The sequence below is a fragment of the Gastrolobium bilobum genome, unplaced genomic scaffold (assembly GCF_033153095.1).
Source record: "Gastrolobium bilobum isolate Gb01-03AN ecotype WA unplaced genomic scaffold, APGP_CSIRO_Gbil_v1 utg10412, whole genome shotgun sequence".
Lineage (NCBI taxonomy): Eukaryota > Viridiplantae > Streptophyta > Magnoliopsida > Fabales > Fabaceae > Gastrolobium > Gastrolobium bilobum.
Window position 1 is genome coordinate 227,968 of NW_026896943.1, and position 11,203 is coordinate 239,170.

Here is an 11,203-nt window from a genome sequence, read left to right on the forward strand (position 1 = left end):
TGGTATATATGTCAAATTCTTTTTATATAAAAGTATCATAATTTCTATCCATTATAATGAGTTTTCATGATTAAACCATTCATACAAATTCACTAGCAAAAATAGTGCTTTTCATAATGTCTAATATTTAATTTAATATTTTTATATAAAATAAGGTTTCTATATTCAAGTCTCATATTGTATGCCTTTTTTTTTTTACAATTAAATATACCCTTCTGTTCTCACATGGTCATGATTATATTATTATAGACAGTCTTGAAAAGTTAAATTTAAACATCAATACAAACTTGTTAAATATTATCATAATTAATTATTTGAAAATAATATAAAAAAACTTCACTAACAATTTCCTAAATTTGAATTAGTTGCGTTTGCGTATGAGGATGAATTGGTATAATCTAGAGAAATTTTTTTTGAACAATTCAACTTTTAAAGTATGACCAATATTTAAATTTCAGAATTTTTAAATAGATTTAGCTCCTTTAAAATAAAAAGGTACATTTTAGAGATAAAAAAGAGAGTTATTGACTTAATATCATTAATTAAAAAAAGAGTAGATACTCTTTTTGGTCCTCAGAAAAATTCACGAGGCCCGTTTTAGTCCCTAGCAAATAAAAAGGCCCATCGTGGTCCCTCAAAAATTTAAATTGGACCCATTTTAGTCCTTTTGAGGACTAATATGGCTCTTTTTTGAATTTGTGAGGATCACGATTTCAACTAAATGGGTCCTTTTGAATTTTTAAGGGACCACGATGGGCCTTTTTATTTTCTAGGGACTAAAACGGGCCTCGTGAAATTTTCTGAGGACCAAAAATGGTATTTACTCTTAAAAAAATTAAAAAATTAAGTTTTAATAACTTCATAATTCATTTATATATATGTGCATGTATTTTGTTACAATTTTAATAAATAAATTTTCAATCAATAATTAAAACTCTACGTTTTTTTCCTTCTAAATTACACTCCGCGTAGCCACATTAATTCTTCTTGATTGTGCAATGACGTACTTCGGTTATTTTGAAAAATATGAAAATGTTTACCAAAAAAAAGGAAAAAGAAAAATATGAAAACAACTTGCACAATTAGGAGAAAGACAAAGACCATATAATTTAGGGGAATATTATTCTTATTTTACATGAAAGTAATTCTCTCGTATTATAGAGAAAAGTTAGGTGAGGCCCAATATTAAAGGATAAAGGGTCCAAAGTTTTCTACTTTGGGAACTTTGCAGTTAGTTCCAAATATAGCAAACTAAACTAACATAATTGATGGAGTTTGAAAGCGAAAGCAGAGTGAAAGCCAGTGAGGAAGCTGATCTCTTCCTTAGGAGCATAGACAAACCGAAGGTTATCTCAGAGATTGTAATGACTGATGTAGTAGAAGAGAACTCAAGTGTGAACCCCACGACGATGGGGATGAAGAAAGAGCCGCAAGGAACCATTAGCCACCCCGGCTCGAAGCAGAGGAATCCTATTTCTATAGAGATAAAGTTATTCAATTGAATGGCCAAAAATACTCCTCGCTGGAAGAAGAAGAAGAATGAGCATCCAGTCAAAGGGAGGAAGATGAAGAAGAAGACATGGAGGAGGCCGAAGAAGAGGAGGACCCTCTATGCCCTACCTATAAGCTAACCAAAGCCCAACATAAAGAAAATTGCGAACAATGGAGGAAAGCCATCATTATTAAACTACTAGGAAGGAAGATAAACCCGAAGCTCCTTATTATGAAGCTGAAAAAACAATGGAACCTTGTAGGCTCTTACAAACTGATCAACCTAGACAATGGACATTTGTTAATCCGCTTTAAGGAAGAATGGGACTATATGCATGTCCTACAAGATGGTCTGTGGATTGTAGTAGAGCACTACTTAGTGGTGCAAAGGTGGAGACCACTATTTGATCCCTACGATGAGGAGGTGAAGAAGATGGCGGTCTGGTTGAGGATACCTGGTCTACCCATTGAACTTTACTCCAGTCAACATCTTTGGAAGATTGAAAATTTATTTGGGAAAACCCTAGAGGTAGACAGGAGCTCACTTAGAAAAAATGAAGTGGGGGAGGGAGAGTTAACGAAAAAAGCTCGCTTTGCAAGGATTTGTGTTGAAGTGGATATGAGAAGAAGCTTCTTATCAAAGTTTAAAATAAAAGATAGAACCTTCTAGGTAGGGTACGAAGGTATGCATATGTTGTGCTTTAGTTGCGACAAGTATGGACACCGAAAAGATAACTGTGTGAATGGAATTGGTCATGCTCAGAACGGGCAGTTAAGCGGAGCGGTAGAGAATGGTGTTTCTAGAGAAGTAGCTTTGGATATGAGGGGGGAAACTGAAGACCCAAATGCTTTTGGGGAGTGGATGGTTGTGAAGAGGACTCACAAATCTCGTCGGTTGAAGGCAGTGCCAGAAGTTCCGGTGACCGGAAAGGTAAAGCCAATGCCAGGGAACTTGGGGAAGGGTCAACTCTATCTTCAAGGTAAGGATGCTAGTCCTAGGAAGCAGGTGGAATCAGAGTAGAGCCGCTAGGAAAGATATCTTGACTATAGCATTGATTAAACCAGAAAAGCAGATGGCGGTGCAAAAAGTTGTCACATCCTCATAAGCGAAAAACCTTGGGAAACAGAAGCTTGTGGTCAAGTTAGTAAGCATGGAGACAAAAGTCAAAAATTCCACTTTTCCCTCAATAGGGAGTAAAGCGGGTGCCAGCAACGGCTGTCAAAAAGATTTTGTCCTAGTTAACAAAGATCACAGGAAGGAGAAGGAAACCTTGGGGAGTGGAGGCCCAAAAGCCAAAACCAAAGCTCCTAGGAAAGATAACAATCCCTACATTGGGCCCAATAAGAGACCAGATGGCCCAGCTAAAAAACCATTTGGGGTTAATATCAGCAACCCATTACTCCCTCTTCAGCTCGATAACGTTAACCTTTTGCCCAAGCCCGAAGAAAAAGAGTGGAAACGGGCTAAAGAAGATGATGTTTTAACATTAATGAAGTACATGGATAAAGACCAGGAGAATGAGTTGTTGGATCAGACCCTAGTGGTATGGGGGTCTACATCTCAATCTCTTTGATGGTTGCACTTTGCCCTGTTTGGGCTCTTGCTACTTTTTTGATTAGTTTCCTTGTGAATTTCTTTATTTGGAATAATAGGGGTGTGCATAAAAAGGGGTTTTTGGCTCTTATCCGGGACTTAAAGTTCATATTTAAGATCAAAGTGTTGGTCCTTCTAGAAACTAAGTGTAGTGGTGAGAAGGCTGACACTAGAATCAAGTTGTTTGGCTTCAACAATTTCCACCGCCAAGATGCTATTGGGTTTTCTGGGGGGATTTAGGTCCTTTGGGATGACTCTGATGTCTCCATCCAAATCCTCCTATCTCAGCATCAACTAGTTCATGTGAGAGCGCACCACAATGTATGAGTTAATCACTTTTGTGTACGCGAGTCCCTGACGGATGGATAGACACCATCTTTGGGAGGCCCTTAGTCAAATTGCTTTTTCTGTTATAAATGAACCCCTGGATGGTGCTAGGGGATTTTAATGCTATGTTCCTTCGCTCAGAAAAAAGGGAGGGGGAGAGTTATGTTGGAACAGTGCAACAAACTTCAGGAACTGCCTGGACGCTTGCCTCATCAAAGATATTGGGTTCACAGGTCCTAGCTTCAATTGGAAAAGGAATGATCTCCAAGAAAGGTCGAATAGAGTTTGCGTGAATGATAGGTGGAATATTGTTTGGGAGAACATAGGTGTGGTTCACCTCCCATATTATTCGTCAGACCACCGCCCCATTCTCTTAACTAATAGAATTGATGATGATCGGCTAACTGGGAGTAAACCCTTTCAGTTCCTACCTTCCTGGCTAACAGCATTTGATTTTGGTGAGCTAGTCTCCAATTGTTGGAGTACTTCCCATAATTGGTCAGAGGCGAGGGATAAATTCCAAGTTGAAGTAATGGACTGGCATAAAAACAACTTCAGAGTCTCTCAATGCCAAAAGAATAGACTGCATGCTAGAATTAAGGGCATTGAGGAGCATCTCAATTTCAAATATGACCACAATCTGGAAAATTTGTTGAGATCCCTCTGGAATGAACTGGAACGTATTCTCATCAGAGAAGAACTTGATTGGTTTCAAAGGTCTCGATGCAACTAGACTAAAATGGGAGACAAGAATACCAAATTCTACCATTCTAACATGATGGCTAAGAGAAGGAGAAACATCTCGATGCAACTGGATTAAAATAGGAGACAGGAATACCAAATTCTACCATTCTAACATGGTGGCTAAGAGAAGGAGAAACAAAATCAATGCTATAAGGAATGAGGAAGGGGACTGGTTAGCGGAACCCCAGGAAATCATTGACCTGGTTGTGGATTACTTCGAGAGAATTTATACTGTAGAGGAAAGTTGCCTGGACAAATTCCCTGTCAGAGGAGAATTTCCTCGACTAGAGGATGAGAAGCTCTCTGAACTTGGCAATTTACCTTCCAATTAGGAGATTAAGAAGACAGTTTTCAACATGGGAAAATTCAAGGCCCCTGGGCCAGATGGTCTACAAGCAGTATTCTATCATGTGTAGTGGAATTCTATTGACCATTCCTTATGTCAGCTCGTTAAGGATATTTTTCTAATCCGGAAAGGGTAGCTGAGATCAACCAGACTCTCTTGGTCCTCATTCCAAAGGTGGAGGTGCCTGAAAGAATCAATCAATTTCGTCCCATTAGCCTATGCAATGTGTCCTACAAGATATTTACCAAGCTCATAGCAAGCAAATTGAGAGGATACATGCAGACCTGGATCTCTCCTAACCAATGTAGTTTCGTGCTTGGGAGGAATGGGAATGATAATGTTGTTATTGCTCAGGAAGTCATTCATTCCATGAGATTGAAGAAAGGAGCCAAGCAGTGGATGACAATAAAATTGGATCTCAAAAAGGCTCATGACCGCTTGGAGTGGAGCTTTATTCATGATACACTTATGGAAATTGGCCTTCCTGAGAACCTGATCAAGTTGATTGACATGTGTGTTAGCTCTGCATCCATTAATCTCTTGTGGAATGGTAAAAGGACTAAAGAGTTCAAGCCTGGAAGAGGGTTACGTCAAGGGGATCCCTTATCCCCTTACCTCTTTGTCCTATGCGCAGAAAGACTTGCCCATTTGATCTAGGTTGCTAATGACGTCAAAGCTTGGAAACCAATAATTCTGAGAAGGAATTGGCCTCCTCTAACCCATCTCCGATTTGCGAATGATATTATTCTGTTTGCAGAAGCTTCCATAGACCAAGCATAGATAACTAATCAGGTCCTTAGAACCTTTTGTCAAGCTTCTGGGCAAAGTGTGAGCAAAGATAAGTCGAGAGTGTTCTTCTCGAAGAATACCTGTTTTCCTAAAGCCAAAGTGATCAGTGATTGCCTCAAAATCAGCCTCACAGGGGACCTGGGAAAATATCTAGGCATATCCCTCCATCACAACCGTGTTTCTAAAGGATCTTTATCTCAGGTGTTGGAGAGAGTCTATAACCGTTTGAATAGTTGGAGTCATCGTAACCTTTCTTTGGCTGGTCGAGTTACTCTTGCCAAGTCTGTGTTAGCTGCGCTACCTACCCACACCATGCAGTCAGTTACCTTTCCTTTGCAGCTTTGTGATGAACTGGACAAAACAACTAGAAGGTTCATTGGGGGTTCATCATTAGAGCGTCGAAAGATCCACTTAGTTAGTCGGGATACTCTTTGCTCCTAAAAAGGTAATGGAGGAGTGGGAATGAAATAGTCCAGACTAATGAATAAAGACATGATTATGAATATTGGGTATGAGATTCTATCTAAACCGGATTTTCTTTGGGTGAAAGTCATTCTCAACAAATATGGGGTTGGCAAATATTTAATACTAGCCTTTGAGAGACATTCGGTTAAGTCCAATCTTTGGAAGAGAGTCCAAAACTTCTGGCAAGATGTGATGGACAATTCAAGGATTCTAATTGGAGATGGGAGGAAAGCCAAGTTTTGGACAGATAGGTGGCTGCCTAACACGAGCCCTCTACTAGCTGCCCTTCAGAACCTATTCCTGAGGAGTGTCTTAATTGGAGTGTGAACAGGTATATGGACCACCATGGTAGTTGAAATTGGCATCTCTTCCAACATCTTCTTCCCCCTAATATCAATAACATCATAGAGGGTCAACTTCCCCCCTCCCAGATGAAGGGAATGACCGTATCATTCAGAAAGATTCCAATGATGGATCTTTCTCTGTGAGCAGTGCTTATAGAAAGCTCTCATCATCCCCTCACCCCAACAATGAGCTATGTACCATCCACTAGAAATGGAAGGGACCTCACAAGATCCAATTCTTTCTCTGGCTTCTCCTCCACAACAAGATCCTAAACAACGAACAGAGATTGAGAAGAGGGTTGTGCAACTCATTCGTTTGTCCAAGATGCAATAATCCCTGCGAAAACAGTCTCCACATGATTAGAGATTGTGTCTGGGCTCGTAAAGTTTGGAATCTAATCATAGGTCAGACTGTTCAAGCTCAATTCTTTCACCTTTCGTTGGATCGTTGGATGGATTAGAACCTAAAAAAGTGCACAAGAAACCTAGATGAAAATAAATCTGTTTGGTTTGGAGTTACATGTTGGTGCATTTGGTTGGACCGGAATGACTTTATCTTCAATGATAAAAACCCCCAATGATTTTGGCACCTTCCTCCGTATCAGGAATCTAGTGGAGAACATCTACCTTGCAGAGAGTATGCAGTCTGTAGCTAATCTCATTCCCAGGCCCAGAACTGTCACTTTCATTAAATGGATCCCCCCTCAGATTGATTGGATCAAGGTCAACACAGATGGGTCCATCTCTTTGGATGGGAGTAATACATCGTGTGGTGGAATTATACGGGATCCAGAAAGAAATTGGTTAGTGGGCTTCAGGAAAAACACGGGGCAGGGCAATCTTCTCTCAGCCGAGATAAATGGGATTCTCCAAGGTCTGAGGCTTGCTTGGGATAGGGGTTATAGAAGAGTATGTCTTGACAGTGACTCCACTACTGCTATTGAGCTCTCAGAAAATGGCTGTATGGATAACCAGTTGTATCGGTCCCTTGTCTTAAGGATCCAGTCATTAATGAATAGAGAATGGAGGGTGGAATTAACTCACATTCATAGAGAAGGAAACATCGTGGCTGATTGGTTAGCTTCTTCCTCTAGCCACCAGGGTTGGGATTTAGATGTCCTGGATTCGCCTCCCCTAGATTGTATCAGACTACTGATGAGAGACCAATGGGAGTTGCTTCTCCCATGTTGGCTGCTAGTTAGTTTGGTTGTTTTGTTTCTTTTCTTCATGTTGTTTCCAAAAAAAAATAAAAATAAAAAGATAAAAAAAGGTAAAATTTTCGAAGTGAGAGAATATGAAATAATTATATCATATAATATGAGAATAGTATTTCCTTATAATTTATTAGGGAGGGAAAAAACTATGCAAATACATTGTACTATAACGAGAGATGTAAATAATGACAAGAATGTCAATGTTGGATGGAAAAATTATTCTAAAAGGAAAATATCTTTTCAATAAGTATATAATGATATATTGTTTTGCCAAATTATTTTCTCTTTAAAAATATCAAGAAAATATATTAATTATTTTTCTCCAACTTTATTTCCAACTTTATCCTTATCTTTTGGTATTTTTACTAATAATGAGAGAGGATTAATGGAATGAAAGGATAATATAGTCAAATGAATTTATATTTGTTCAAAATTAAAAATATTAAATATCTTTTTTAATTCTCTGTAAACCTTAATTAAAACAATTATTTTTAAACCGAGAAAGAGATTGGTTAAAATTACAATACACTTTAAAAAAAATAAAAGATAAATATTCCATTACGTGACGAATACTTATTATCATGCGTGCTTGACGAAGATTTACAAGTTGCACAACTTGCACTTGCATCGTTCAAACCACAAATGTGAAGCCGTGGGATGTGTTCTTTTCTTCCATGCTTTTTCTGAACTTTTTATGTTTCGTTGATATATTGTCTATTTGTCTGCCCTTTAACAAGCAGTTGATTGGAAATTTATAATGTTCAAATATTTTGAGTATAAAATACATAAAGTAGTGAAAATTGTAATTAACATTATTATTTTGCCATATTATTTAGCATGAGAGATCTTTCTCTCTTTTTTTCATATTTTTCTCACAATTTTTTTGAACTAATCTTGAAACTGTCAGTTTAAAAGATGTACTGCAAGCAGTTTAATAAAGACGAATTTTCAAAGTAGGAAAAATGTTTGTGGATAGTCAAATTATTTTTATTTATTTAATATTTAAATTTTAAAAAAAAATCTCACTTTCTTCCACCATAATTTGTTTCTCTCACTATAAAATATAGTAATTGCTGCTAAAATGACATAATTCTATATTCTTTAAAAGAACAAACACTAATCTCTAAAAAGTAAATTGCTTGTCGATAAGCATAAAATAGAGTTTTGTTTTTTTATTTTATTTTTTACTTTTTCTATATTCTTTCTTTGTCTAAAAACATGTTTTTTAGTATGAACAGGCTTAACAATTATAAGAGATGATGATATATTATAAATGATTTCTCACAATTTTTTTTATTTCATTGATATATTATAAATCATTTTGCCAGATTGATCATAAAGCATATCAATTAGAATCAGAACGTTATTACCCAAAAAAAAATAAAAAAAATCAGAATGTTCATATGGACTATAAATTACCTAGAGTGGGAAAGCTTATAATATTAATATTTTATAATTGTTTTTCTATCATTAGAGATTTTGCTTCTCACAATTTTTTGAACTAATTTTGGATTTTAATTTTTTTAATGTATTAATTATAAGCTCAAAATCAATATTAACAATATAATTATCCCAAATTAGTTGGGGTCAATGGCCAATAAACCTAAATAAAAAATAATTTGGTTCAGCTCCCTCATTAACCAAAAATAATAAAAAAAGAGAAAAAAAAAATAAAATATAAAAGGAAAAATGAGTCTCGCCCACATTTAAGCTATTAGCAAAAACAAGTTAAAGAGTAACGAACTTGTCTACGATTACAAACATATCAACTTTGTCAATGCTTTCTTTTATTTTACATAAAATATATATAAAAATAAATAAAAAATGTAACTATTTGAATAATAAATAATTTGAAACAAATTAAAACTTTTAAAACTATACTTTTTTTAAACGAAAATAATAAAAAAATAAATAGACTTGGTCAGTACCATAAATAAATAACTTATTAAGGACGCACAACGCATGCATTGCCAGCGAGCGAGTCTATCCTAGTTAATAGTCTTTGCCTATGGACGGACAATTGGGTTCACATTGCCAGCAAGCGAGTCCATGCTAGTCAATACTCAATAGTCTTTGTCTTTGTCTTTGTCTATCGACGTACCTTTAAAAGACCAAGTAAAACCCCCAAGCACTTGTGAAGTGAGTATTCAAAGAATTGCTTTGGCCAGAACTTTAAATTTTAGATAAAATAATTTTTTTGAAGGTCAGAATTATATATATATTTTAAAAGAATTAGTCTCATCCTTGATTCGATAATAATAATCCAATACACCCTTTATTTTAATAAGAAGTTAGTCTTAAAGCCATATTCCATTGATAAAATAATCAGGAGAGGTTAAGTAAGGATATGATTTCATACCAAAAAAAAAAAAACCAAGTAATGCTTCAAAAACACGCCACAGGACAGCAGTCGCAAATTGTATATCTAATATGTATTGCTATTTACTATGAAGCACTGACACTTCAAAAATTTTTACGTGTTGTTTTTGACATTTTCTGATACTCTCGACACTCCGACACTTCTCGACACTTTAACGCAGGCTATAGAAACTCAAAAAAAAATTCAAAGGTTGCATTGCGCGCGTTGCGTTTTTAGTTCTAACTATTTTTCAATGGTCCTTATTTGTTGCAGGTCCTTATTTGTCACTGTTAATTTCACAATGCAGATGTTAAATATCTTTTTTGTGTTGAGATTAAATGCCAGTAATTCTTATGGCAGAATACTATTTTTTAGATAGTAACTGAAGAGATAGGATAACTTGATTTTCTGGATTTGCACACTCAATCGCTTAACTCAACAATCATTGGACATAGCTCACTGTCATATTTGCTTCACTCGTAACATTTAATTTATGGAAAAAATATTTGCCCTTTTAAATGACACAACTTGTGTCATTTCACTCTCACAAAAATATGAGATCCACATCTTTTTTTGTTCACTCTCTCCCCATGATCTATCTCTTTCTGTTACTTAAAATGATACAACTTTATATCTTTTAAAATGACACACACTTTTCGCTTAATTTATACATATTTTTTTTACTAGTTTATGTTTCTATCTACCTAGAGTTGCTATTTATCCTATATGTTTTTTCCTGCATTGGTAAGTCAACTCCTTCATGTGAAAGTTATATCAAATTTTTTTCGAAAAAACCCTTGCCATTAAATGTGCGAACATGAATTAATTTTTTTGGATTCGCTACTGAGCTTAGCCCCCTCGTTAACCCAAAAAAAAAAAAAAATTAAAAAAAAATATATATAAAAGGAAAAATGAGTCTCACCCACATATAAGCTATTTAGTAAAAATAAGTTAAAGAGTAACGAGCTTATCTACAAACATAAAAACTTTATCAATGCTTCCTTTTATTTTACATAAAATATATATAAAAAAATAATATTTTTAACTATTTGAATAATAAATAATTTAAAACAAATTAAAACTGTACTTTTTTAAACGAAAATAATAATAAAATAAATAGACTTCGTCATTGCAATAATAAATAACGTAAGGACGCATAACGCTTTGCCAGCGACCGAGTCTATGCTAGCTAACAGCCTTGCCTTTGTCTATGGACGTACAATTTTGTTCGCATTGCCAGCAAGCGAGTCCATGCTAGTCAATACTCAATGGTCTTTGTCTTCGTCTATCGACGTCCCTTTAAAAGACCAAGTAAAACCCCTAGCTCACTTGTAATATCAAAAAAAAAAAAAAGAATTGCTTTGTTCAAGAAATATACACTAAAAAGAATTGTCTATCTCGGACTCGTTTGGTAGCAGGTTTTTTTGGTTGGGATTCTTTAGTTGGGTAAATAGGAATGCATCGTTTAGTACAAGATTTTTAAGTTTTTTTCCGGAATTTTATTTTGTGTGTAAATTTTTTTGAAAAAAC